The sequence below is a fragment of the Nycticebus coucang genome, chromosome 19 (genome assembly GCF_027406575.1).
Source record: "Nycticebus coucang isolate mNycCou1 chromosome 19, mNycCou1.pri, whole genome shotgun sequence".
NCBI classification, from domain to species: Eukaryota; Metazoa; Chordata; class Mammalia; order Primates; family Lorisidae; genus Nycticebus; species Nycticebus coucang.
The window spans coordinates 46,496,789-46,523,772 of record NC_069798.1 but is presented as its reverse complement, the minus strand read 5'-3'; the positions used below and the strand labels follow the sequence as shown (position 1 = coordinate 46,523,772).

General features: G+C 43.2%; 1 protein-coding gene and 1 pseudogene across 4 annotated transcripts in view; one reads left to right on the top strand and one right to left on the bottom strand.

Moving 5' to 3' along the window:
* MAPK4 (mitogen-activated protein kinase 4) overlaps positions 1-20,844 on the bottom strand; it is a 179,046-nt gene extending 158,202 nt beyond the window's left edge. For 2 of the 4 annotated variants that reach the window (XM_053571748.1, XM_053571747.1), the window contains exon 1: positions 20,122-20,265. The gene's annotated coding sequence lies outside the window, so the exon portion shown is untranslated. Of the gene's footprint in view, positions 1-20,121; positions 20,266-20,526 lie in introns of those variants that run through there. The other 2 variants (XM_053571750.1, XM_053571749.1) reach the window with 2 other exon arrangements.
* Positions 1,771-2,340, top strand: LOC128571916 (insulin-induced gene 2 protein-like; annotated as a pseudogene).
* Positions 20,845-26,984: the final 6,140 nt, after the last annotated feature.

Sequence of the window (26,984 nt, the reverse complement as noted above, 5' to 3'; positions counted from 1 at the left end):
GTGAGGTGCTGCAACTCCCTGGTTGGTCTCTCTTGGATCACTTGTCCTGGGGAGAGCCAGCTGCCACGTGGTATGGCCCTGTGGAAAAGGCTACATAGGCACGAACCGATGCCTCCAGCCAATAGCCACATATCTGACCTTGGAAACAGATCCTCCAGCCCAAGATACCTTGGGATGTTGAGAAGACCCAAAATGAATGTGCAAACTGTAACTTACAGAGTGAAGGATGGAGATCTCAAGGTGAAAGGCCTGGAAAGATGAGCATTGACGTAGGGAAATTCAGGCATCTCAGTCAAGTGTCCAGTTACACAACTACTACCTGATGGCAGGCAGAGTTGGGAGCAAGGGAGGGGCATAAGAGAAGCTCTGTAATTGGTTTAAACCTTAGTCCTGCCCTAAGGTTTACAGCATTTGAGGACGCAAGACTGCACAATTGGCCTTATAAGAGAATAAAGCAGTTTATATTCTAGTGTTGTTCCACAAAGCAGGGCTGACAGTAAACACCACAAAAGAGAGAAAGAATGCAGAACTCCCCTCAAATTACCCAACGAACAGACTTCTAAGATGGCAGCTTCATTCAGAGATAAACAGCAGACGTTTTAGGGAAAAAACAACTCAGCCTTAGCTAGCCAAAGGTTGGTGAAGTCTCCTTGGACACTGGCCACGTGTTTTGAGCAACTCCCTAGCAAGAGTCATCGAAAAATGTCTGGGACAGCCCTAGGAGAGACATTCCATGCCTCTTCCCCAGATCAAGCCAAACACTGGCACAGGTCACTCCCATTACTCCTGTTCTTACCCTCTCAATCCAAGGTAGCTGCCAGCTCCCAGTCGTGCAGTCTGCATCCTGTGTCCTGCCCACTTTTTTGGTTTCAAGCAGCAAAGCCACCTTGACAAAGGTGACCTATAAATCTTGATGCCATTACTTCAAAGCATGGTCTCTGCTTGCTAACACTGGGCATCAATCCATTGGGTATAACTCTTGCCGCCTCCTCCTCCTGACCACTCATGGCTTCGGAGCAGGAGCCTCCCAACTTAGTGAACCCACAACCCCAAAGGAGGAAGGGGAGATGGAGCCTGCAAAGATTCCTGTTGGCTCTCTGGGTGCTGACGAGACCTGTCAGAACTGATTTCCTTAAGAGCCACGTTAGGGATGTATCAATGACTATGTGAAGAGCCCTATGAGAGGAAACCACAAATCAAATTTTCATTAGCAGATTGAAGTGAGAAGTGCCACAAGTAAAATCCAACACTGCTGATTTCTTTGAAGATGGGCCAGGGATGAATGTGAGCTCAGCCCCCACTCCACTCCTTTTGCCCTTGTCCCCACCCAACAATCAGCCCACTATATTCCTCTTCCCAGAGTTCTTCCCATGCAATTGGTTTGCAAATGTGGTGGGCACAGAGTGGATTTTCACTGCTTTAGTAGCTCTGCTCACCCCAGGATGTCCAGCACCAGAGCCACCCTGAGGGTAATATCATCTTAGGAGACTGCCCTGGGTAAGTCTCACAGTTGAAGCTTACTTTAGGACGAGATGTGATGATATTGTTGAAACACGTTGATCTGCTTTGATTCACAGACAATTGAGCTTTTTAGCTGGGAAGACTTTTTTTTAAACAGCTTACTGAGCTTATTAAACCATAGTGGAAGCAAAGACAGAATCACCTGGTCCCAAGAAGTGTGGCCTATATATCTCATCCATCACTAGCCAGAGTGTGAACTTGATGATTCAAGGAGTAATGCTTTTATTTTATTGGAGTAAAAGATTCAGATTCAAAGAAATGTGACACTCTTTCTACCTGATGTGATTGCAAGCATGTTTTCTTCTGCGTGGCGGGTAACCCCATGTTGTGGCACAGCTTCAGCTGTGATTGGGTTATTATACCCTTGCATTGATGGGCATCTAGGAGAACCACATACATTTAAAAGAGAGTGGTCCAGCGTAATGCAGTGTGTAGCCATCTTTGTTGGTATAAATCATGCCAGTGCTAAAGTGGATTTTGATAACAACATACAGTTGTCTCTTACCCTGACTGCACTCTCCATTGGACTAGTGTGGACTTTTGATAGAAAGATAGAAATGGTTTTGGCCTTGGAGTAGGAATTGCTTTCTTGGCATCTGTGGTCACTCAATGGCTAGTCTATAATGGTGTTTACCAATATACATCTCTAGATTTTCTCTATGTTTGTTCTTGGTTACTGCGTATATTTTTTGCTAGTGGCATAACAATGGGAAACATTCATTCGACAACTGGCAACGTATGAATGTAAAGTTACTGCAGAAAAATCTCATCAGGAATGAAAAAGGCAAAAAGCATGTTTTGTACAGAATAACAAGATGAAAAAGACATGTAAATGATAGGTATACCAACAAACTTTGGCCTGTAAAATCGCCAGGATGCAGTTTTCCCCTTGATTGGTGTGTATATGTGTGTATACACACACACACATATATATACATTACTGCAATCTGTGATTGCTTCATCTTAAATCAGTTATAAACCTGTATGTATTTGACTTAAATAATTGTAAGATATATATGCACTACATTAAAGAGTTGATTAATTAAAAAAAAGTAAGGATAAGTTAGGGCTGGGCAGTGAGGAAAGGTAGCTGCCAGCAGGTGGCTGGGCTATCACTCAAGGTTGGTAATCAGCTCTCACGGCAGGAACAGAGGAGGGACGCATGGCTCCCAGCTAGCACCAAGAAAGAAAACTCGGAGCTCAACAGCAGACACACGAGAGGCAGAGAGCAGTGTTTCCCCCACCCGATCCTGGCTAAGGAGGGAGGACTGCCCCACTCCCGCCCGCCACACACATCCCTCATGTGGTTGCATTTGGGGGGCTCATCTGCTTCAAGGTTGGCCTTAACATTCATTTTAAAAATAATGTGTGTAAGGGGAAGTGTAACAATGATTAGGGTGCCACTCTAAAAGCACCCCTGGAAGTTGAAAAGTTAGAAATCTTGAGCAGAGGCAGAGGGTGATGCGAGGACAAGATGATGCCAAGGCCACATCCCCTGTGGCCTTGTCACTACCCACAAGGACTCCTATGAAAGTCTCCTTTGCCTGCTGCAGGTACGAGTTCCCTCCAGCCCATTTTCCAACTTGCAGTGAGCAGGCAAATCTGATCTCCTTCCTCACCTGTTTCCACCCTTCCACAGCTTCCCTTGCCTTTGGATCAGCCCAGGTTCCTGGACTGACCGTGGAGGACAAGCTCCCATGGTCTCGCCTCAGTTGCCTGTCCACACAAAGCTTCTCTCCACCCCGTCCCCAATAAAATTTCTTATTTTAATCATCCTAAGCCACGCCAGATTCCCCACATGAGGTCCTCATGTTCTGGCTCACTTCGGCTCATGCTGGGGATACTGCCCCAACTGTTCTGTAACTGAGCCATTCCCTCCTGCCCATGTGTGTCCCATGGAAGCCCCAGGGGCTCCCCGTACAGATGTCAAGGGAGCAGTAACCATGGTTGTACCTCACTGGTCCATCACTCTCCACCATCACCCCCAGACTAGCTGCTTCATGCAGTAACTGCAACTCCTTCTTCCTCAAGGCAGCAAAGTGTGGACAATACCTAGCATGTCAGGGGTGCTTCATAATTTTAAAAAATCAAATCTCTCAATCTTCCAGTTGGCTGAGAGATCCTGATCTTGTGGTCGATTTGCAACAATCAGATAATTTCCTTTTCCTAGTAACACAGGTACCATCACTATGTCTTTCCTCCTAGACCAGGGTTCTCAAAGGGTGGTCCCTGGACCAGCAGCCTCATCATCACCTGGTAAGGTGTTAGACACGCATATTCTTGGACCCCACCCTACACCTGCTGAATCAGAAACTCTGGGGGTTGCACCAGCAATCTGTAGTTTAACAAACCCTCCAGGTGATTCTGCTGTGCACTCCAGCTTCAGAACCACTGGCCTAGCAAAGGCCATGAGAAGTAGCTCAGATGCCCTTCAGTAAGCAATGAACTCTCCGCCTGGCCACTTCCCCTTTTCCAGATAGCTGAGCCTTCTCCACAGTTGACAGCAGCTGCATTCACCTAAGGGCCAGATGCAGAAATAATTCACCTCGTCTTGCCCCTTGGACTAACCAAGAAGTAACAAAGGAAACAGGGAACACATGTACTCTGTGCCCTAGGGAGCTTTCTCACTGCTAACCCCTGGGCAGTGGCTGGCCCTCAGCAGACACTTGCTGAACTGGGCAGAGTTCAGCTAAATCCATGCCAGGGCCATATTGTTTCAGAATCCGGTTTCCAGTTATTTTTCTCCATAGAACAATGTTAGACACATCAGAAATATGACAGGCAGATGTGCCACTCCCACTACAGCAGATCCAAGGGAACAGGACAATTAGGAAGATCTTGGCTGTCAGTTTCAGCTCAAGGTTCCACCAGTAGCCACAATGCAGGCTATGATTGTGATCCGAATTTATGAGGTTTTGCCACCCCACATCTAAATCACAGAATAACATATTTAGGCCTACAGAAATAGCCAAAGAACCAGAAATGTACAATCTTTTAGCACTCACATTTTTTATAAACCCTCCTATCTACATTTCATTTCATAGGTAATCATTTCTTCCGAGACCTACTATGTACAGGTAACCCTGGCATTGCTGGCTATCCTGGGGAATTGCAATCTTGGCAGCATAAGAGGATCATCTGAGGCACTCTGGACAAATTCTAATGCCCAGATCAGACCCCAGACCAATTACACCAAAATCTCTAGAGTAGGATCCAGACATCAGTATTTTCAAAACTCCTCAGATGATTCTAATGTGCACCAAACTTGGGGTTTTAAATAAAACTGGGGTCTGGACCCCGTGCCAGACCATGTAAATCAGTCTTCAGGGGTGACCCTGGACATGATTATGTAACCCTTGCCCACATCCACACATATATGCACACATACACATTCTCCAGGTGTTTCTGACACAGCCACAGTTGAGAACCATTACACAGACCACTGGTTCCCAAACTCGTCTGCACTCAAGAATTTTCTTTTTAAAATTTCAAAGCTCAGGCTAGACCCTAGACCAACCACAAACTCTGGGGTGGTTGCCTAGTCACAGATATCAATATTTTCGGAGGATTCCAAGTTGATTCCAATGTGCAGACAAGTTTGGAAAGTACAGGACAGATGCCAAGATGAAAGCAGGGTCTGTCTTGTTATTCTGACTCTTACTCTTCTACAGCACTTATTTTAAACATTTGTTAAACTGAATTGGATTTTTTGACACCTCCATTCTCAGGAGGTCCTTTACAATGATGTCCATTGAAGGTAGTGATGCCTACTACAGTATGACTGCAATGGGATTTAGCGCAATACGTATATGCTTCATGCGAACTTCATTCTACTGCTTCACGGGCAAATCCCATCCATGGGCCTTCCACAGTCCTTACGCTTTTTGGTCGTGTTGCCTTCTTTGAAATTTTTTCTGCTGTTTCTCTTTTGGGTGGCTTCAGACAAAAAAAAAAAAAAAAAAATCATTCCAGTTCTCTGTTGTCAGCATGTTTAAAAACTGAGAATGGCTTTTGAGCACTCCGATGCCCAGGATTGAATTTAGGAACTGGAGTGGTATTTTGGTCCATTGTGCTGCTATAAGAGAACACCTGTGGCTGTGAAATGAATAAAGAAAACAAATTTATTTCTCATAGTTCTGGAAGTCCAAGATCAAGGCAACTTGATCAAGGCAACTGGGTCAGGGTCCAGTCTCTACTTCCATGACAGTGCTTTGAACTCTGAGGCCTCTGCAAGGGAGGAACACCCTGTCCTCACAAGGCAGAAAGCAAAAGAAAAAACCTTTTTTTTTTTCCCTTTTTTAATGTAAGGACTCTATCAAGTCCTTTTTATAACAGCATTTATTCATGAGAGCAGCCTTCATGGCCTAAACACTTCCCAAAAGGCCCTACCTCCCAACAGTGTTGCACGAGGGATTGTTCCCAATCCATGAATTTTGGAGGCCACATTCAGACTATAGCAAGCAATCCCTGTCTCCTGCTGAAGAAGGCCCTACTTAACTCACCAGGCTGGAAACAGTTCACATTTTAAGAAGCTTATAGGTAAGATAAAAATCACCATTAATTCCTCATTTCACAACTTGGTTGCTGTGAGCCTAGACTTATCCGACAAATAAGGGTGATTGTTCTTTTTCTTTTTTTGCAGTTTTTTGGCTGGGGCCAGGTTTGAACCCACCACCTCCAGTATATGGGGCCAGTGCCCTACTCCTTGAGCCATAGGCACCGCCAAGGGTGATTGTTCTTTATTGCAAATAAATGCACATGGTGGGGAGACCTATTATCTAAGGGATGATTCCAATCATGAATCCTTGTGTGGAAATGCTGGTGTTTATATAGAAAATTTGCTCTAAAAAGAGGAGTGCCTGCAAAGCCATTCATTAAAACTGGGGAAAATGAATTCAATACAGTCTCTTATTTTTGAGATTACCTCTTCACATTGGGAGTTGTAGTGTGACTTGCTTCTTGCTAGAACTGACAATTAATGGCCAAGCCCAAGACAATTTTTGTCAGTAAGGATGGCAGGAGGAGGGCTGGGCTGGAAGTTAGGAGAACTAGGCTCTGCATAACATGTCACCACCTCTAACATGGGATCTTTGGCAAGTATTTGATCCTCAGGTTCCTCATTTGTAAAACAAAAGAATAAATACTCTCAAAGATGGTTTTCTTCCAGCTCAATCATCATATGGTTCTGATTCTCTTATGAGCAATGACATTAGTCTTGTAGAAATGGCTACGTTTGTTATTTTTGTCTTCCTAGAAATAGATAATTATTTGGGATAAAGTACCTAAGTATTCCATAAAACAAAGATTAAATAACTAATTCGGGACCCATAATGAACTAGACAGAGTCAGGCTATAAGAAGATAGTCCCATCTTGATGAAATTAACAAAGAAAACAATTATATATCTAACTGTGATTTAAGACAGAATGAAATAGATGTTATGGCACAAAATCAGAGAGGAGGAAGCCTGGAGTATTTAGAAAAGAATGTCCAGGATAAACAGTAAAGTTCTTTCTATCAGACAGAAAAGGACACTGAATGTGGCATCAGGCTTGGCTTCTAGTCCCTGACTTAGCAGGTAGTAAGTACGTCATCTAAGACAAGCCATACAATTTCCCCCAGGTTAAGTTTTCCCATCTATAGAATGGAAATCTCACAATACTTGCCCAACATAACTGAATGGTGCCTTTAGGAGGCTCAAAGAAGACACTGGCATGAAAGGACCTTATAAAACGCTGTGTCATGTAAGTTACCCAAAACCATGGAGGACATACATGTTGTATACCGAGTATGTGTTTCTATAGATGTTGGTCTAAAAATCAGAGTTTCTAAGGAGAAATCAGACTAGAGGTTAAATTCAGGATAGGATCTCATAAACAGTGGCTTCTTTTTCCTCCCACCTTCTTTTCTCCTTATTTATTTATTAAATTATTTTAATTTATTTTTAAAATTAATTGGTATAGAAAAGTATAAATAAAAAAAATTTTTAAATCCCTCATTTCAGTGCCCAGCCATTTCTTTCTTTACCATTAACAATGTCTTATGTGTCCTTTTAGAAAAAAGCTTTTAATTGTCCCATAACCATAACTGTACATGTTCCTGTGTCTGCCCCTGTAACAATAGTTAGACACCTTCTTTTCCAGGTATCCGTTACTGGAGAGGAAAGATCTTATTTCAAATAATCTAAGTTTAAGGTAATATAGTTTTAAATTACTGAAATCTGACATTGCTTTTTAGCAGTGATAATTAAATAATAATAATATTATTATTTCTTACCAAGAGGAGATGTGCAAAGAAAAGAAGGTCATTTAATATATCATGGAAGCCAAGTCCTAAATTTCAAAGTGTGGAGCAAAACACTGTACTGGTTGTTGGTTAACTAACGAGCAGATTTTTGGTTCTGGGAATCTGCTTCTGAATAAAAGAAAGAGAAAAGCCCAAGGATTCTTTTACTGTTTCTCGTTCCATAAATGCATTTCAGGCTCACGTTCAAAGACTGCTCATAAGAAAAGGGAATTTTCAGGATTAACAGAGTCACTGAATGACTTTTGGAGAATGAAAGCATGCCCCAAAATGTAGAAACAAAACTTGGGGCTTTTAACTCAAGTACTTACACTGAGAGTGTTTTCATTTTGGAATCATGTTCTCTATCTTTCTTCATCCAGAGACTCAACAAAATTAATGAGGACCAGAGTCCTTTTTTAAAATCTCTTGTCTTTAATCTCCATTCAGCTTAAGAGAATAGTATAGAAAAATAGACATTTCTTCAGGCCACGACCTGCCCAAACTATCTACCAGACATATCCTCAGAGTGTAAGAAACTCCTTTCTCCTTCCCCTGTACTGCAATGTTCTTCTCTTGGTCATTTTGATGGCACATATTTCACTGGCTTTATTACGCAGCAGATGGGTGGGTTGTTAAAGACCCATTCGAGTCCTACACCATGAGTGCTGGAACTGTATAATAATTCATAAGGAATTATCAGACAGCTCAAAGCAGCCCGCCACAGTCACTCCACTGTTCTCTCTCTCTCACCTTCTCTTCCTGATTTACTGTAATCAGCTTCCTATTCTCCTCTTACAAACATAATCATTTCAGATTTCTAAACTTCTTTGTCCCTTTTTTTCTACTGAATTAACTATAATACTTTACTATTCAAAATCCTCTAAAAAGTTCTGGACACAGGGTAAAAAAACCTACCACATACTAGAGGCAGTATCTTGGTTTCTGATAAACACAGGAATTTGCTCAGCTAACTTTGTCTGAACTTCCTGCAGTTTTCACATACGTTATTGAAATCGTAGCCTATTACCACTTATTAGCAGACAAGATGGTCTCAAAGTGGCTGGGAAAAACTGAAATCCAAATAAATGGAAAATTTGACAAAAGAAATACTATAGAAGATGGCCCTGGTGGACTTCAAATAACTATTCCTTTTTAGAAAGGTCAGTTTAAAAGCCCAAGTTACCAATAAGTAAAAGAAATTTGGGCTTTTACATAAAGTGAATCATGCTGGAGAAATGAATTTACTTCATTTTAGGATTAAAAATTTTCACACGTCATGGTTCATAAATTCTCATGGCTGGTAGAGCTTTCTAGCCATTATGCCTTCAAAAATAATCATGGAAGGGTACGTTTTCCAGGAGAATATAAAATTTCCCTCTTCAAAATTAATTAAGTCATTTATCATTTCTTCCAAAGGATCAGTCAAAACCTAAAATTGGGAGCAGAGTGACAGATTTGTTCCTTTATGGTCAGTCATTAAAACCTAATTTGATTTCTATTTCTAGCATTATGGTAGATGAAGTTATATATATTCTTTCCTATGTGTAAAATATTATAAAATTAAAATTAACATCAACTGAATAAATTATCACAGAACATACAATAGGCTCCATGAAATACAGTGCTCTCCAAACGTTGGTAGGGATACGTTCCCCCAAGACCGGCTTTGTCCAGTAGCTTCACGCAATGGCTACACAACTGAAAGACAAGAGGGGTCCTATGGTTCCCTGGACAGAGAGCAATTTTCTAACAATTTAGCTCCAAGGTGTCCAAGGAAAAAGATACTCAAAAATAGAAAGAAAAGCTGCCATCCATAGCCAATGAAGTCTCTGATAAGGTAGTGGGAGAAGACTTCCCATCTTTGAATATCCCTTTGTCCAACATTTTCAAACTCACCAAATACATATTTCTCTTTGTAAACTTCTCTGATCTCTTCAAAGTTGGGAGGAAAACATCTATAAGAGTTGGAGCAGGGTGGGGTAAATACATTTGACTACTGATCTTGAGAGCACATAGTTAAGCATATGGTTTGGAAAAGCCCCCAAAAAACTTCTTCCCAAACATTAGAATCAGTAAGAGTCATCTGGAAAGGCTACCGTGACTCCTACTGGACAGCACTGTTCAGCTTCTAGAAATAGCCTTGGTCATGGATCAGAAATTCCTTCTCTTTTCTTTTTCTTTTTGACAGGGTCTCTGTCGCTCAGGCTGGAGTGCACTGGTACAATCATCACTTACGCAGCCTGGAACTCCTCAGCTCAAGTGATCCTCCCACTTCAGCCTCTGGAGTAGCTAGGGCTAGCTACAGGAATGCACCACCACACCCAGCTAAGAAATTCTGCTTTCTATATGGAAATGTTGAGTGCCTAAGTTGAATAGGAAAAATCTTACCAGCTAGTCTACTTTTTTTTTTTTTTTTTTTATTTCCTAAGAGTTGCTGTACTAGAAAGCATCTTCCTCCCTCAACACTTCCCTTGTCCCTAAATCCCCTTCTTTTTGCAGGACAGTATGGATGAAAAGGAAGAAGCTGATGGAGATGGATAATTGATGGAGCTCTGGGTACCACTCCCATGACTGCTTACTCTGCTGGTCACCTGTCTTCCTAGGAAAAGCCTGAGGGATTGTCTCATCTATACAGGGAAATACATCTGCTTTAAGCTATGTCCAGTTAGTAGAAATTTATTCATCTCCATTTCTGCTTCCAGCTGTCATCAGGATGGCATGTGGGAGTGGATGGAGAACCTTCTCTAGTCACAGGTAGCTGGTGATTCAGGCCTCTCCCCTGTCAGAATCTAAGATGGAACAGACTTAGACCCACCTCCTGATTGTGGTGAACTGGGTAATTTGAAATGAACTTCCCAGTGAACGCAACAAAGAAACCTGGATGAAATTTAAAAACAACAATAAAACATTTACTAAAAAAACAGAAGAGCTAACAAGATGTGGAAGAATTTCAGGTTTAAGATGTAGGGGGAAAAGTAGATACAGAAACGAGAGCCTGAATATTAGGAGCCACTTTTACCCAGACGGGGGGACCTTTCAATCCATAAGAAGCTGCAATGCTGAGCAGCACAGCAGCAGCCTCCCAGGATCAGAGGCCAGGGCCTCCCAGGGCTGAGGCCTGGTAAACCACTTTACACTTAGGGTAGGACATCCAAAGAGCTAGACCCTAGAAATAATAAATTAGTCTGGCTTCATATCATGTGTGTGACCTAGAAAATCTCAGGCCCCCAAATTGACCCAGTATTGCTGGTACCCAGAATGCCTATAGAAGCTAATTAAAACTCTCTCTAAAACTCTTGTTATCTTTATTATAATCATCCAAAGCTGCAAACTATTGAATGCCATCAAATTTAAATAAGACTAATTATATGACACACTATTATTTTATGTACATAGAAAAGAAAAATACTACCAACTATAAAAGTAAAAACTCATCAATTGTAAAACACATCCTGATTTCAGATATTAAAATATTTAAAAAAAACACTGCATCTCTTAAAAAACACTGTATTTATACATATATTTATACACTGTATTTATACATATATTTATTTTCAAAATAATATCCAGCACAACATTAAAGATAACCAGGCACACAAGGAGACATGACAACATAAATATGGACCAGAATCCAAACAAATGACAGAAGAAACATATGCTGATAGAAAAATTATTAGAGAATATAAAACATCTATGCTTACTATGCTTGATCTAACTTAATAATTGTGACAAGGAACTGGAACCAGAGATTTGAAAAAGAATTAGAATTCTATAATGACAATTCAGCAATTAAAATTGAGAATGCAACAAACAAATGGACTTAACCACAGATTAGATACAGCTGAAAAGACACATTGTGATATGGAAGACAGGTCAGAAGAAACTATTCAGAATGTAACCTGGGGAGAAAGGACAAAAAAAAAATAATGGAAAACACAGGAGAGGGTGGAGGATATAAAAAATACAATGAGGAAATTTAAGATACTAAAATTACCTGACACTACAAAGTTCTTCCAGAAGTAGGTGGTAGAGTTCAGCGAAAGTTGCTAATATTTCTAAGTCCCACTCCCTCAAAGACCAACTATATAGCTAAATCCTGTCACGTTAGCAAAGATACAGAAGTAGTTAGCTGTGATTAAAATGTATATGACAGTAATTATTTTACTTTTCCATGTTTCACTCTCCTCATACACAAATGGGGGAAAGTATCAGTATCCACTTCATAGGCCATTGCAAGGATTAAGAGCTGTGAAGCACTTAGCACAAGCTCAGTGTACGTTTCTTCCAGCAAGAGAATAATAATGTCTTCCTTAAGCTTGTTTCAGGAATTAACAGACAGCTTTACTACTATCAACAAAAATAGTTCAGCCTAAAACATGGCACTCAAGGTGTTGGAATCATAAAACATTAGGGTTGGATGAAAATCTTCATAAAATGTATGAACTTCTTGGATCAGAGGTCATTGTTTTCCCTTTTCACAAATGGCTTTATATGTCCAGTTGAATTTTTTTTTTCCCAGATAGAGTTTCACTCTGTTGTCCTGGCTAGAGTATAGTGGTGTCATCGTAGTTCATTGCAAACTCAAACTCCTGGGCTGAAGCAATCCTCCTGCCTCAGCCTCCTGAGTAGCTGGGACTACAGGTGTATGCCACCATGCCCAGCTAATTTTTTTGGTATTTTTGGTAGAGATAGGGTCTTACCCTTGCTCAGGCTGGTCTTAAACTCCCGGCTTCAAGCAGTCCTCCCACTTTGGTCTCCCAGAGTGCTAGGATTATAGGTGTGAGCCTCCACACCCAGCCCAGATCCATTTTTTTTTAAACTAAAACTAAACCCAAATAGAAAGATTGATAATTCACACACACACACACACACACACACAAAATTGAAAATTATCCTATATAAAATTGTTTAGTTATAATGGTAAATAAAATGTAAATGAAAGAAACAAAGATACCCTTTTTTACTTTATCAAACAAGTAATTACAAAAATAAATAAAAGTACTACATGCTTTCAATGCTGTGGTGACATTCCCTCATCAGTAGCATGCCGTCAGGGTAAGGTAAACTGGTACACCATTTTCATAAAGCCATTTAACCTGATGCATGCACATCACTGGACAAGTGATTTCACTGTCTGGGAATGTATGCCAAGAAAACAATCCAAACTGTAGAAAAAACCTGGACACAAAGTTGCTCACCCAATGACACAGCAGGGAGAAATTGGGACCAAACTTAATGTCCACTAACAGCAAAAGGTTGTGATAAATGAATGAGCCTCCAAGTACTGAATTACGCAGCCATTAGAAATTATGTTAAAAGAGTTTATAAAAATATAGACATTGTTTATTCTAACATTAACTTAAAAATGCAAGAAAAATTAATATTATGTGTGCAGTATAATCTCAATTATTCAATCATGTTTAAAAATGAACTTTAAAAAGACCAAAAATACTAAATACTAAAATAGGAACAAGGTCAAAGTATCTCAGATAGGACTTGCTTATTCTTTCTACTTTCCATAATAACTATATATTAATTTCCTAAATAGGAGAATAAATGTTTTCATTTTCATTGTTTACTGGAAAGATGATCCAAGAGAGCACTAAAGGGAGGTTTATAAAATAACTTCATTCCACCAATCGACTGTTTCAGTTGTCCTGTGGTTCTCAGTACTCCCTGTGTGCACACAGACCCTTGGCATAGATGTAATCAGTTTGAATTAATGAGTGGTTCTCTCAGGATTGGGTGCCCTGGAAATGAGACATGTTATCAAACCCTTTTCCTGCCTGAGCCTGTGCCACCAACACACTCTGGCAACTAGGAAGGCAGGAAAAGCATGGTATCCCAGCAGCATGGAGTGTCGAAGGCAAGGGGGACATTCCTGGCTGCCAGCCCCAGCCTCCTCACTGACCTCTATGGAACCTGAGGCAACCTGCTCTTAGCCTCAGTTTCCTCATTTATATAATGGGAAGGACGCTTCATCTCAATGACTATGTGTACATTTGACCCAAAATCTTCAAATGGGCCTCAACTTGAAAAATTTCACACCAATCAAATCTGTTTAAATACAAATGAAAAACTAGCTATTTTTTTTTTAAAAATCCTTCCTATAGCAAATCTTCACAGAGTCTTTTTATTTTTGAAAAATTCAGACATTGATGACAGCCAGATCCATCTCACCTAGAGCCACGTATGTGTCTTTAGCGATAGTACACTAAAACAAAAATTAAAATACTCTCTCTTCCTCAGTGACACTAGGGAAAAAGATTATTTAATTAACTAATTAATGAAAAGTCTGAATTGTGAGTTTCATTTTTCAGTGTTTTATTAATACTCCATTAAATTTTTAAGTACATACAATCATGTATTGCTTTTTTTTTGAGACAGAGTCTCACTATGTCACCCTTGGTAGAGTGCCATAGCGTCATGGCTCACAGTAACCTCAAATTCTTGGGCTTAAGCGATTCTCTTGCCTCAGCCTCCCAAGTAGCTGGGACAACAGGTGCCCACCACAAGGCCCGGCTATATTTTTGTTGTAGTTGTCATTGTTGTTTGGCAGGCCCGGGAGGGATTCAAGCTTGCCAGCTCCGGTGTATGTGGCTGGTGCCCTAGCCGCTGAGCTACAGGTGCCGAGCCTGTCATGTATTGCTTAACAGCAGTATGTGTCATTAGATGAGTTCATCATTGTGTAAATAACATATGGTGTATGGACACAAACCCAAATGGTATGGCCTATTGCACACCCAGGCTATATGGTTATAGCATATTGCTTATAAGCCACAAACCTGTACAATGTTACTGTACCGAATACCACAGGCAATTTTAACACAGTATTTGCTTATCTCTAAACATATCTAAACAGAAAGGGTATAGTTAAAATACAGTATTATAATGCTATGATTCCACCATTAGTATTTTTAGTCCTTCATTGACTGTCATGTTTTAATGTGGCATGTGACTATACTTAAATTACTTGCGCCCTCCCAAAAAAGGGAAGGTAAGTTTTGCCCTCCTAGCCTGTTTTAATGCAAGGATGTCTCTTCCCAGGCTTGGGTATTTCAAAAGAGAAGTTTGAATCAATGAACTCTTATTATAAGCTTTTCAAATACCATTATAGTGACCTGCAAAAGAGGTTCATTTACTTTCTGAAGCAATAACATGGGCATTGCCCAACCTTGCTTATAAGATGCAGTAAGCTACTTCTGTCCACTGGTGGAACTAAGATCCTCCTGTTAAATTTGAGCTAACCTAGCCCCTCATTCCATGCTGTACAGATGCTGCAGATGCTCCAGCAGCTGGAGTTGCTAAAGATACGAAGTTCTTACTTTTGAGGACAGATATGAATAGAAGTACAGGTCAACAATTCTATTTTGGCCCATGCTCTTGATTGACGTCAACACCTAGAGAAGTTTCTCTCAGCTCCTTCCAGTCACAGGTAGGACAAAGTCCCCAGTTTCCTGTTCTTGCAGACACAGCAGTCCAGTCATTCCTTAAAACCTTCTCAAAGGCAGCTTTCCCATGAGGATAAATGAAATTTAAACTCAGAGCCCCTGACTTGGTCCTTATAGGACCCTTCTAAAGCCTGGAAGAAGCCCTAGCAATATGTTTATCTGGGCATTTGGTCTTTTTCTTAAACAGGACTCCTCAAATTATATAGGGTCAAGTCCCACCGGAAGTGAATCTTCCCTTGCCATCTCCCTCTCCCACAGATGTCCACCAGCCACTGCCCAAATATTGGGTTGGTAAAGATGGCTCTGCAACCCACACCTCTGGTTATATAAGCCAGACACAGGCTCAGGGAAGAATTCGAGATTTTTTTTTCCTTCAAAAGATGAATTTAATAACATCATGACCAGATGTGGTCTGAAAACAGGATGTTTATTCTGATTTATGAAAGTATTTATATGCGGGGCAAGACATGATTGCAAGAGGGACTTTACCTAACAATTGCAATCAGTATAACCTGGCTTATTTTACCCTCAATGAATCCCCAACAATAAAAAAAAAAAAAAAGAAAGTATTTATATGAAAGGTCCATAAAGTTAATTACACATTTATTAACTCACCTTTGTTGAAAAAAAAAAGTTTCATTAAATAAAGCCTCACTCAGAAAAGTGAGCATAGTTATACAGCACAATATGCTATGTAGATTATAACCGATACCCCATAACACAATGGGTCCTGAACCAAGAGTGATTTTCCTTCCAGGGGAATAATCGGCAATGGCTGAAGATATTTTTGGTTGTCACAAATATCCTTGGGGAGGGAAGGTGTAGGATGCTGCTACTGGCATCTAATGGGTAGCAGCCAGCAATGCTGTTATCCCACAGTGCACAGGATACTCCCCATTACAAAGAACTATCTGGCCCACAGCATCAGTAGTGCCCAGGCTAAGAATCTTTGCCTTAAAATAGTAGGCACACACAGGTGAAGAAGCAAGGATTCCCTCTGCAAACGATAAACCTTTAAATCTTGGCATGAAGGCAGCTGACAGGTGGTTTACAGACAGCTACTGTCTTACTTCAGCCATCACACCATGATAAAAAGCAATGAAGGCTCCAGACTTGCATGGATCATGGGACTATAAAGGACCCTTGCCAACAGTGGCTATGTGAGGAGGTGGTGGCATAATTTCATGAGTACCAGGAAGGGCACTCTGCCTTCCAAGTTCCCTACAATACCCACTTGTCTGTGCTTGATATGCTTTCCCGGTGGAACACGGGCTTTCATTCCATAATGAGGCTGAAAGTGCAAAGACCCCTGGAAGAGAGAACACAGCGACCTATATTCATATTCAAGAGGAAGTGACTGAGGACAGATTGGTTTTCCCCTGAGACCAGTTTTGATACTGTGAAAGGCTCTGAACAGCTGAACGTGGAGGAGAGGGAGAGAGGGCAGCAGGCCCTGATGAGGCAGGGAAGGGCGAAGACATGGGCAAGAGGGACACTAAAATAAGTGTCACCTGCTCTACCAATGCTTTCTTCCTGAGCCGGCGGACAGAGAAGGATGCAGAGAGAAAAGGAAGTTACATTCTTGATCATGAAGAAGATTCCAGGCAAGTTCAGCTCAGGTAAAAAAAAAAAAAACTCCAGGAATAATTGAGAGACTGTAAGGGGGCCTGCTGTGCTACCCCCACAGCGAGAATGGGAGACAAGGGTCCTGGCCAGATGTGGGATCACAGTGAACACCAAACTGTGCTGGGTGACAGCCCCTACCTGACACCTAGCACAGTCCTTGACACAGTAAAATGTTCAGGAAGGGCTTCTGTTTTGAATGGACACTACTCCAGATGAAGGCCATCAAATTCCTCAAATGCTCTCTCTTTAGAGATGGTGTGTTTTCCTTGACATCTTTGCTAAGGCTGTTTCCCTCAATCTGGGAGGGAAGTCTTTGGCAGTCTTTGTCCATCTGAATCCTATTTCATCTTGAGAAGCCAGTTTGTTTTCTATGTACATGCCTGATGTTGGCCTCTGTTGGTTCCCCTCCCCTTTTTCTAATTAGTTAATTTATTTATTTTTCCCTCCACCACTCTGAGGGAATGCCCTTTCCTTACAAGCAAGCACAGGGCCTCGAAGTACACCTACTGCCTACCAGCTTGTCCATGTATCTTTGATATTGGGCTTAATTAACTTCCAGGAAAGAGTTGAAGGAGGCTTTCAAGTTCACAATAAAAATAATATAATATAGTTTAAAAAATAATTTAGGAGATTATTTCTGGAGATCAGAAATAATTTAGGAAGAAAAAGATCATTGTACCAAGAAGCTGAGATAAAGCAGTTACCAGGAGTTGCTAAAGCTTAGTTAAAAAGGTAACTATACAAGGCATATAGAGTGTTTTTAATGTTTGATAAAAGAAAAGCCACAATTCCATGAGATCAGAGTTAGTTTTTCTGACATTAAATTCTAGGAGGAATTTGCTCTTGGCTTTTCATATGGGCTGAGTTGTCGTCTCATGAGTTTAGCCCAAGAACCAGAGTCCTTTAGGACAAATACTACATCTTGTAGACTATACTTCCCTGATAGCACCGATATGACATTGTATGTGCTCAAATATTCTCTAGTAAATTGAGGACCCACAATTTTCTTGCCAGATCATCAGAGTTAGAGAGTCATCAAGTCCTTCGCAGAAAGGACTCTGACCATTTGATTCTGTCCTAGGTCGCCAGCCATGGGCAATGATGAGATTTTAAAGACTCTCTCACTCCAGCACCACGGGCTCCAGTTTGAAGAAAGGGGCTGGAAGACTTCACGCTTCTCTTTCCCATCTTCTTCTTTTTCTTTCTTTCTTTCTTTTTTGTTTTAGAGACATAGTCTCACTTTGTTGCCCTCAGTAGAGTGCCCTGGCGTCACAACTCACAGCAACCGCCAGCTCTTGGGCTTAGGCGATTCTCTTGCCTCAGCCTCCAGAGTAGCTGGGAATACAGGTGCCCGCCACAACGCCCGGCTATTTTTTGTTGTTGTTGCAGTTTGGCAGGGGCTGGGTTTGAACCCGCCACCTTCGGTATATGGGGCCAGCGCCCTACTCACTGAGCCAAGGTCTCGGCCCCTCTTTCCCGTCTTCTATTGGTTCATTCTTTGTTCAGTTGGTTGTCCTTTTGTCTGTCTTTCTGTCCCAACCACAGAGTCTCCATTCCTTTGAGCATTAGGGCCTTATTCACCTTTGATTTGATTCCCTGTGATAACTAGCACAGTGCTTTGCACAAAGAAACTGCTTTTTTTGGTTTATTTGTTTTAATGTAAGGACACTGGATTGGAAAGAGGTCCCAGAGCAGGCCTTTTCATTATTCTGTCCTGCTCCTGTCTGACAAAACCTCAAGCATACAAGTCTATCCTTAAGTGTAGGAGCCCACCCCTTCCTCTACCACAAAAGCAGAAAAGGTTAAACTCCAGGTTACTGAAGAAGTCGAAGACTCGCAAGTGGGAAGACACATTCTCTCTCCCTTGTCTTCACGTGTACCCTAAAAGTGCCCAGGGCATACTTCAGCAGAAAAAAAAATCCTTTGCACTTAATAGGTGCTTAGTAAATATTACCATAGGGTCATAGCACCTGAAAATAGCAGGTACTCAATAAATATCTATTAAATTGAGAAAGCCATAGTAAGCACTCAATAATCTCTATTCAATTGAAAAGTTTGTAGCATATCTGCTTTGCATATAGTAGGTCCTCAATAAATGCCTTTTAAGACAGTTGCCATGAATATAGTAGCCTCCCTGTAAATTGCTATTAAAACGAATAGTAGCAGATCTGATTCTTAGAGAACACTGGCAGAGGTGACATTAATCAAAACCCAGGCACAGATCCATGAATGGAAATGCTGGAGAGGCGCGTGATGGTGCTGGGTGGTAGCCACACCGCGCTCTGTGGGGACGCAGCAGACCCACTGCCAGCTCCCGGGTATTGATTAGTGATCGGAATTCAATCCCCACCCAGGGGCGGGAAACGGCCCCCTCCAACTGTCACTTCGAGAGTGCACCTGGAACTCTCGTCACAGCCCCCTCCCGGGGCATCCGCCCACCCGGGCTTCTCCTCCAGAGAGTAGCGCTCAGAACAAAAGCAAAGGCCAGCCCGGCTTCCGATTGCTTTTCTGATGGAGAGCGACCAGACAAGAGGCTGGGGGAGCTGGCCGGTGACCCAGCAGTGATGTCAAACCCGAGCCGAGCCGCCACCCTCAGTCGCCCGCCCTCTCCAACAGATCCGAGCTCGGGATCGCCGAGCAGGGCAAAGCGGGGGCTCCCTTCCTCCCCTCTCTCCCGGGGGCCACCGAACGGCAGAGTGGGCGCCTCGGTTGGGTGGGGTAGGGGTACAGCGCTCTAGCAGCCCGTGTAAGAGTAGGGAAGAAGGCTGAAGGGGATGATAATAGGGGACTGGGGCAGACTCCCAAAACAGGATCCCAGATTCTAAACTCACAGGGCGAGCCGCCTCTCGCTGACCCCAAAGGCGTGGGACTGTCCCCAGCGGCGGGCTCCCCTCGAGGCTCCTGGTCCCTGTGTCCCCCTCCCCTTACCCGCAAGGGAGCCCAGCGGCAACCTTCGCATCCAAACCCGCGACCCGGGACGACACCAGTGCGCGCAGTCCGCTGTGGAAGAGGTCACCGAGGGTGGCCGGGGTGGGTCCCGCGGGACAAGCCCCCACAGCTTGGGAACTCGCTGATTCGGTATCTGCTTGGCCTCGGGGGACTATTGTTAGGGTGAGGTGGGGTTGCAGGACGAGCGAGGAAGTATCGTTTCTTCCCTTCTCCCAGCTTCTCCAGAACCCGCCGAACTCCGAGAGGCGCGGGCGACGAGAGGAGAAAGCAAGCGGAGGGGAGCCACTTACCCGAGGCAGAGCCCGAGAGCGCGGCGGCCCGGGTGCGAGCCGCGCCTTTGTCTGCGGCCGCGGCGCCGGCGCGCTCGGCCAGGCCGGTCCCAGCCTCGGCGCGCGGCGAGCTCCCGCGGGCCCCCTGACAGCCCGGCTCGCGGCTCCCGCTCGGGCTCGGCCCCGACCCCCGCCCGCGCCTCCGCCGCGCGGCTCCGCCCCGAGCAGGGCCCCGCCCCCGGCCCGCAGGGCCCCCACCTGCTGCGGCGGCGGGCGCGGGGGAGCAGGTTCCTGGGCGCCCGCCTCCCTTGCGCGCCCGGCTCATCCCTCCCGCAGCCTCCCGGCCGCTGGGCGCGCAGCTCCGAGTCCCGGGGCGCGCAGAGTGGGCGAGCCTCCTCCGCCCCAGCCACTCGGACACAAGCTCACCTGGCGAGCCGGGCGCTTGCCTTTCCTGCCCCGGGTCCGGCCCCCGTCCCGGGATAACCTGCCCTTCCCGCCCGGCAGTGCGCTCTCCGGAGCCCGCATCGTTCAGAAGCCGGTCCCCACTGCTGCCCCGGGGAAGGGCCCCCTCAGCCTCTGTCCGGGAGGAGAAGGAGGCGGGACCTGGGGTCCGCCAGAACCCCAGCCAAAACCCGGCCTCGCCGCCTGGCCAGCCCCGCCAGCTCGGCGCTGCTGCAGCGGGCCAGGGCAAGGGTCAGCGAAAGGGTTCGGGGAAGAAGAAACCCCAGAGACCGGCCGGCTCTGGGGCCAGGGAGACCCGCGAAGGCGAGAGAGGTTGGTCCCCGAGCCGGCCTGGGGTGAGAGGCCAGCACGTGGGCTGTGAATCTGTGCTCTTTTGCACTACTGGCGGGAAAGAAACTAACAGAAGGGAACTAACACTCTGGGAGCCAGAGGAAAAGGGCAGGAGAAGCCAGCAGCCCCCCAGCCTTGGTCATAACTAGTGTTTATGTTGTGCTTTCCAGCAAGCCCAAAGCAGTTGGCCCCCGAGAGATGCGTCACCGAATGCGTGTGCATCCATCCCACTGGAATGGCCCAGGAGCTGATTTCTAGGCAGAGAACAATGTGATAGCCTAAATATTGTATAATGAGGTCACTAGTGGCATTAGCTGTCCAGGAGCCATCCCTTCTCCCCACACCAACGCGTTCAGAGTGAGAACCGCACTTCATAGGGTCTGCTGTGTATTATGGATATTCCCACTTCATCCCCCACTGCTACCCCTAGAGCCTAGGACAATTCTAGGTGCCTAATAAGTAAGTGCTTAATAATTGTTGAAAGTCGTGAAAATTATTGGTTTAAAATAATTGGTGTACGTCGTATAACTGCTAAATTGTAACATGGGTAAACACATAAAAATTGTGGGATCATATTGGAAAATGCATTAAATCGTTAGCACAATGATGGCTATGAGGAAGGAAATGTTGGCTGTAATTATTTCATGGATGAAATTGCAATTAATCATATATGCATGGGTGGTAGGATTAGTATAGTATGATAAATCAGAGACAGAAGTTATCATTACCCTAAAAGATTAATCGGGGACAAGGAAGGAATATGTAACAGGCAAATGTGTGTACATGTATGGTAAGACGTTCCATCGTGTCTTCCCCAAAGAGAACATTTTAACATTTTACTTCCTTGATTTTCATTACAAATAAGTATTATCAATTCAGTGAGTAGGCATAAATGTGAACTGTTCTGAGATGACTTATTCATTTTGTATAACATCTAGTATAGGGAGGAGGGATAACAGGCACCAAGGATGCTCATTTTATCCAAAAGAAATAGACAGAAGGCCACGTCCTGCCACATTAAGCCCACCAGTGGTACAGTGAGGAGTGGGCACATGGGATGGGAGAGACTGACCCAGGATAGCGCAAGGAAAGCTCAGTCTCCTGAGGGTTTTAGCTCTTTGTCTCAGGTCTGGAAACTGCTCTTGGGAGCAATGTGCTCGTCGGCATGAGATAATTTATCTCTTCTATTTGGCAAGTGAGAAAATGTAATTTTCTTCCTGTGATGAGCATGAGTGAGTGGTCCATGCATAGTGAATGGCCATCCTCCAAATTACATCATAAGACACTGTGAAGTATGCATTTTAACAAGCGTCCATTACCATACAGCGCTAGGAATGCACAGACGCTGGACATTCACCTGGATGCTCTCCCTCCTGTTTTGTTTATGTCACATGGTGTCATTCTCCTGTGGATTCTGTTATTAGGAAATAAGTTATTCCTTATTTTTAACCCATGGACAGGACTCCTCTAAAGAAACAGCAGCTCCGGTAGGTGTCAATCAGCAGAAAATAATGCCCAGAACTGAGGAACTGGGAAGTTTGACAGGTCATTCTATCCTAGGATTTCTTTTTTTCTTGGGGGAAATAATGTACTAGTATTTCCCCACTGCCTGTGACTGGACACCGAAGCTGTGCCAACACATGCAGTGGCCCTGGAGGATACAGGGGCTGGGAAAAGTGTCCCATCTGCCTTGCTTAGGCTTAAGGCTTAAAGACTCTTATTAGATATAATGTATGAAAGTATCCTACTGGCTAAATTCATGACACTTATTTTTTTTTAATTTCAAATTAATATGAGGGTATTAGTGTTTAGGTTACATTGTTTTCACTTTTAAGGTAAAGTTCAAGTTGTAGCTGAGCCCTTCACTCAGGGGGCATGCTGAACACCCTCATTCTATGCCAGGGTGAGATCCCGCCAATCACTCTCCCTCCTCTTCCCTCCTCTCCCCTTCCCCTTGCTAGACTATATTTGTGTGGTCGTGTAGTTGTTTATATATTGGCTTCATATTAGTATTGAGTACATTGGGGTTTTTTTTCTGTTCTTGAAATACTTAACTAAGAAGAATGTGTTTCAATTCCATCCAAGTAAACATAAAAAATGTGAAGTCTCCATCTTTTCTTATGGCTGAATAGTACTCCATGGTGTACATATGCCATAGTTTGTTAATCCATTCATGGGTTGATGCGCATTTGAGTTGCTTCCATGACCTGGCAACTGTGAATTGAGCTGCAGTAAACATTCTGGTGCAAGTGTCCCTGTGGTAAAATGACTTTCGTTCTTCTGAGTGGATACCTAGTAATGGGATTGTGGAATCAAATGGAAGATCAACTTTTAGTTCTTTAAGAATTCTCCATGCTTCTTTCCATAAAGGTTATATTGGTTTACAATCCCACCAGCAATGTAGAAGAGTTCCCTTCTCTCCACATCCACACCAGTATCTGCAGCTTTGGGACTTTGTGATGAGGGCTAATCTCACTGGAGTTAGGTGATATATCAAAGTGGTTTTGATTTACATTTCTCTGACGATTAAAGATGATGAGCATTTTTTCATGTGTTTGTTGGCCATTTATCTGTCATCTTCAAGTCTCTTGACCACTTAAAAATTGGGTTATTTGTGCTTTTTTTGGTTGATTAAGTTCTCTGTAGATTCTAGTTATCAGCCCTTTGTCATATTCATAACATGCAAATATCTTCTCCCGTGGCTCGGCACCCATAGCTAAGTGGTTATAGCACCAGCCACATACACCAGGGCTGGTGGGTTCGAGCCTGGCCTGGGCCTGCTAAACAATGACAACTATAATAAAAAAATAAATAGCTGGCATTGTGGTGGGTGCCTGTAGTCCAAGCTACTTGAGAGACTGAGGCAACAAAGTTGCTTAAACCTAAGAGTTTGAGGTTGCTATGAGCTGTGACGCCATGGCACTTTACCAAGGGTGACACAGTGAGACTCTGTCTCAAAAAAACAAAACAACAACAACAAAACAAATATCTTCTCCCATTCTGAAGGCAGTCTGTTTACTTTGGTTGCGGTACCCTTAGATGTGCAGAAGCTTTTTAGCTTGATCAAATCCTATTTATTCATTTCTGTTGCTGCTACAATTGCCAGGGGTATCTTCTTCATAAAATCTTTTCCCCGGCCAGTAATGTCAAATATTTTCCCTGCACTCTAGAATTTTTATTGTTTCAATGACATAATAGGCCTCATTTTTGAGTGAGGCCTAGGCATGGAGGGGAGGCAATTTAGATTATTTAACAGTGTTTTTCCCTATTCCACTCTTTCTGCTCCCAGAGATGGCATCAGGACCAGTGACTTTGCATGTGGCCTCTCTTCCAGGGATAAGTGCTGGCTATGTATGAGGAATCTCCTGGACCATAACTTCTTTTTCTTCTTCTTTTTTGTGTAGAGACAGAGTCTCACTTTATCACCCTTGGTAGAAGACCATGGCGTCACGTCACACAGCTCACCACAACCTCCAACTCCTGGGCTTAGGCGATTCTCTTGCCTCAGCTTCCCGAGTAGTTGGGACTACAGGCGCCACCTCTGTACCATAACTTCTAAATGGTGGAGACTCCTCAGCAGTCAGGTGCCCTTGTTCCTCTTTGGGTTGCTCTTTTTGGGAGAGGTCTACGATTGTCTGTCTATCTCATTTATTCTCTTCCTCCCTCCCTCTTTCCATTTCTCACTGTTTTCTTATAGGTCCAGCCTTTCCATCTAGGAGTTGAGACAGGCATGGGACTATTCTCACAGCTTGAGACCTATGGCCTAGAAATTAGAAGTCACACTCTCTTCTTTCTTACTTTCGGCTGCTCTGGAAATGTGTTTGCTGTCTAGCAAGAGATGAGAATTTCAAGATCCAGGCATAGACCTGGGGGAAGGAAGGAACCAGCTGTCTGGGTTGCTTGGTTCTAGCTATAGGTCAGTGATTCCAGACCTGCACTCATGAGGATCTCCTAGGAAACCTTTAAGTGCATTGAGAAAAAGAAGCAATAGGTGACTACATTGGCCACCTGTCCCTGTTTGCCTTCCCTTTTTATCATAGTCCCTTTGTGCTGCTTTAACAAAATATCCAAGTCTGAGTAATTTATAAAAACCCAGCAGTTTATTTCTTACGGTTCTAGAGGCTGGAGTCCAAGACTGAGGCCCCAGCAGGTTTGGTTGCTGGTGAAGGCTGCTTTCTGCTCCCAAGTTATAGCTCATGGCTGCATCCTCTGGAGGGGAGGAATGCTGTGTTCTCACATTTGGAAGGCAGAAAACTGAAGGGCAAGAGGGCCACACACTGTGTGAAGCCTCTTTTATAAAAGTCCAGATCTCATTCACCAGGGAGTGAGCCTCATGTGTGGCCTCTAAATGCCATCACCTTGGCTATTGAGTTTTAACGCCTCAATTTTGGAGGGGACATGTGCAAACCATAGCCCTCCTCTTGCTATCAATAAGGCATCCCTGCTCTTTGGAAAGTCACCCCTCACTTGCGTGCATCTCATTTGTGTAAGGACACCATTCTGTAAATGCTCCCTATCTTTTTGACCTGCAGTTTTTTCTCACTGCTGGGTGATAAGCAGCAGCTTTCCAACATAGTGTAATTCTCCTATCTTGAAAAAACAAAACAAAAATGCTCTATTGACTCCATTCTCCTCCTCCTTCTGCTCCAACTCTCTTCTGCCTTGTCTTCCCTTTACCTGGAAGAACAGAACTTGACTCCCCTTCCTGTGTCCATTTCCTCTCCTCCCATCCTCTAACCCGGTGATTATCAACCCATGTGCTAAGGCACACAGCTGTGCCATGAGAGGATCTTCACTGTGCTGAGAAATTTTTTTAGAGATCATTAATTGAATTACTTTCAAAAGAAGTTCAAAGCACAATAAGTATATTCTTTTTTTTTTTCTTCTTTTTTTTTTGGATCAGCATAATTTAAAAGTGTGCCACAGAAATTCAAGGGTGCCATGAGATAAAAAATGTGGGAAAACACTGCTCTAACCTATTCCAATCATTCTTCTGTGGAAATTTCTCTGCTCAAGGTCATCTGAGACCTCCATGTTTTTACATCTAATCATCAGTTCTCAGGATTCATCTTACTTTACTTATCTAGCATTTGACATAGTTCAGCATTCCTTTCTTCCTGAAATACTTTTGTTCCCTGTGGCTCCCAAGACACTTCTGATTTTAATTCAACTTTACTGGCCATTCAGGGAACAATAAATGCTGGCTACTCGAACGACACAGCAAACAGCATTCAAAATGGAAAAGTACTAAAGCCATTTCTACCAAATGCAAGAACAGACAGAGATATTTGCTATGACCACTATTATTAACATTGCTTGGAGACTAAATAAAGCAGTAAGACATGAAAATTAAATAGATGTTAATATTGAAAAGAAAGAGGGAAAACCCTTTATTTCTAGAGGTCATAATTGTGCAGCTAAAAACCTTAAAACTCCAATTCTTTTATCTGCTAATTATTTAAATTAAATATCCTACAAACTTTCAGAATTAATGAGAGAATGTGTTAATGTGGCTAAAAGGGGTACAAAAAATAAATAAAACCAAAAGCTTCTTTTTTTAAAAAGAACAATAAAACACATAAACTATTCAGAAGCCTGATGAAGGAAAAGAGAAAGAAAAACTAAGCAATATCAATTTTTAAAAGGGGATATAAGCATTGATTCAGGAAATATTCTAAAAATGGTCAAAGTAAATTGAATGCAATTTCCTAGTAAGACATTTAAGGTAGTTGTTTTTATTTTTTATCAAACATGGTCCCTGCTTTCGCAGAGCTCACAGGCTGATAAGGGATATGGGTAATAAATACATGCTTACACAAGTGATTTGCTTTTCCTTATGTAAAGGGTCTAACTGCAAGACCTAATTTCATGGGGGAGGGGACAGGAAAGACTTCATAAGAGAGGAAAAATTAAGTTGGTTTGGAACAAAGGAAGATTGGCTCAAGCAGAGGCAACAGTGTGAGGGAACACCCAGAAAGAGGTGGGGGTATCTGAGACTGTACCACAGGGTAGAGGGCAGGACACATGGTGGGGAGAGCAGCGGAGGGAGGGGCAGGGCACAAATTATGCAAAGCCTTATAGTCCATGGCAAG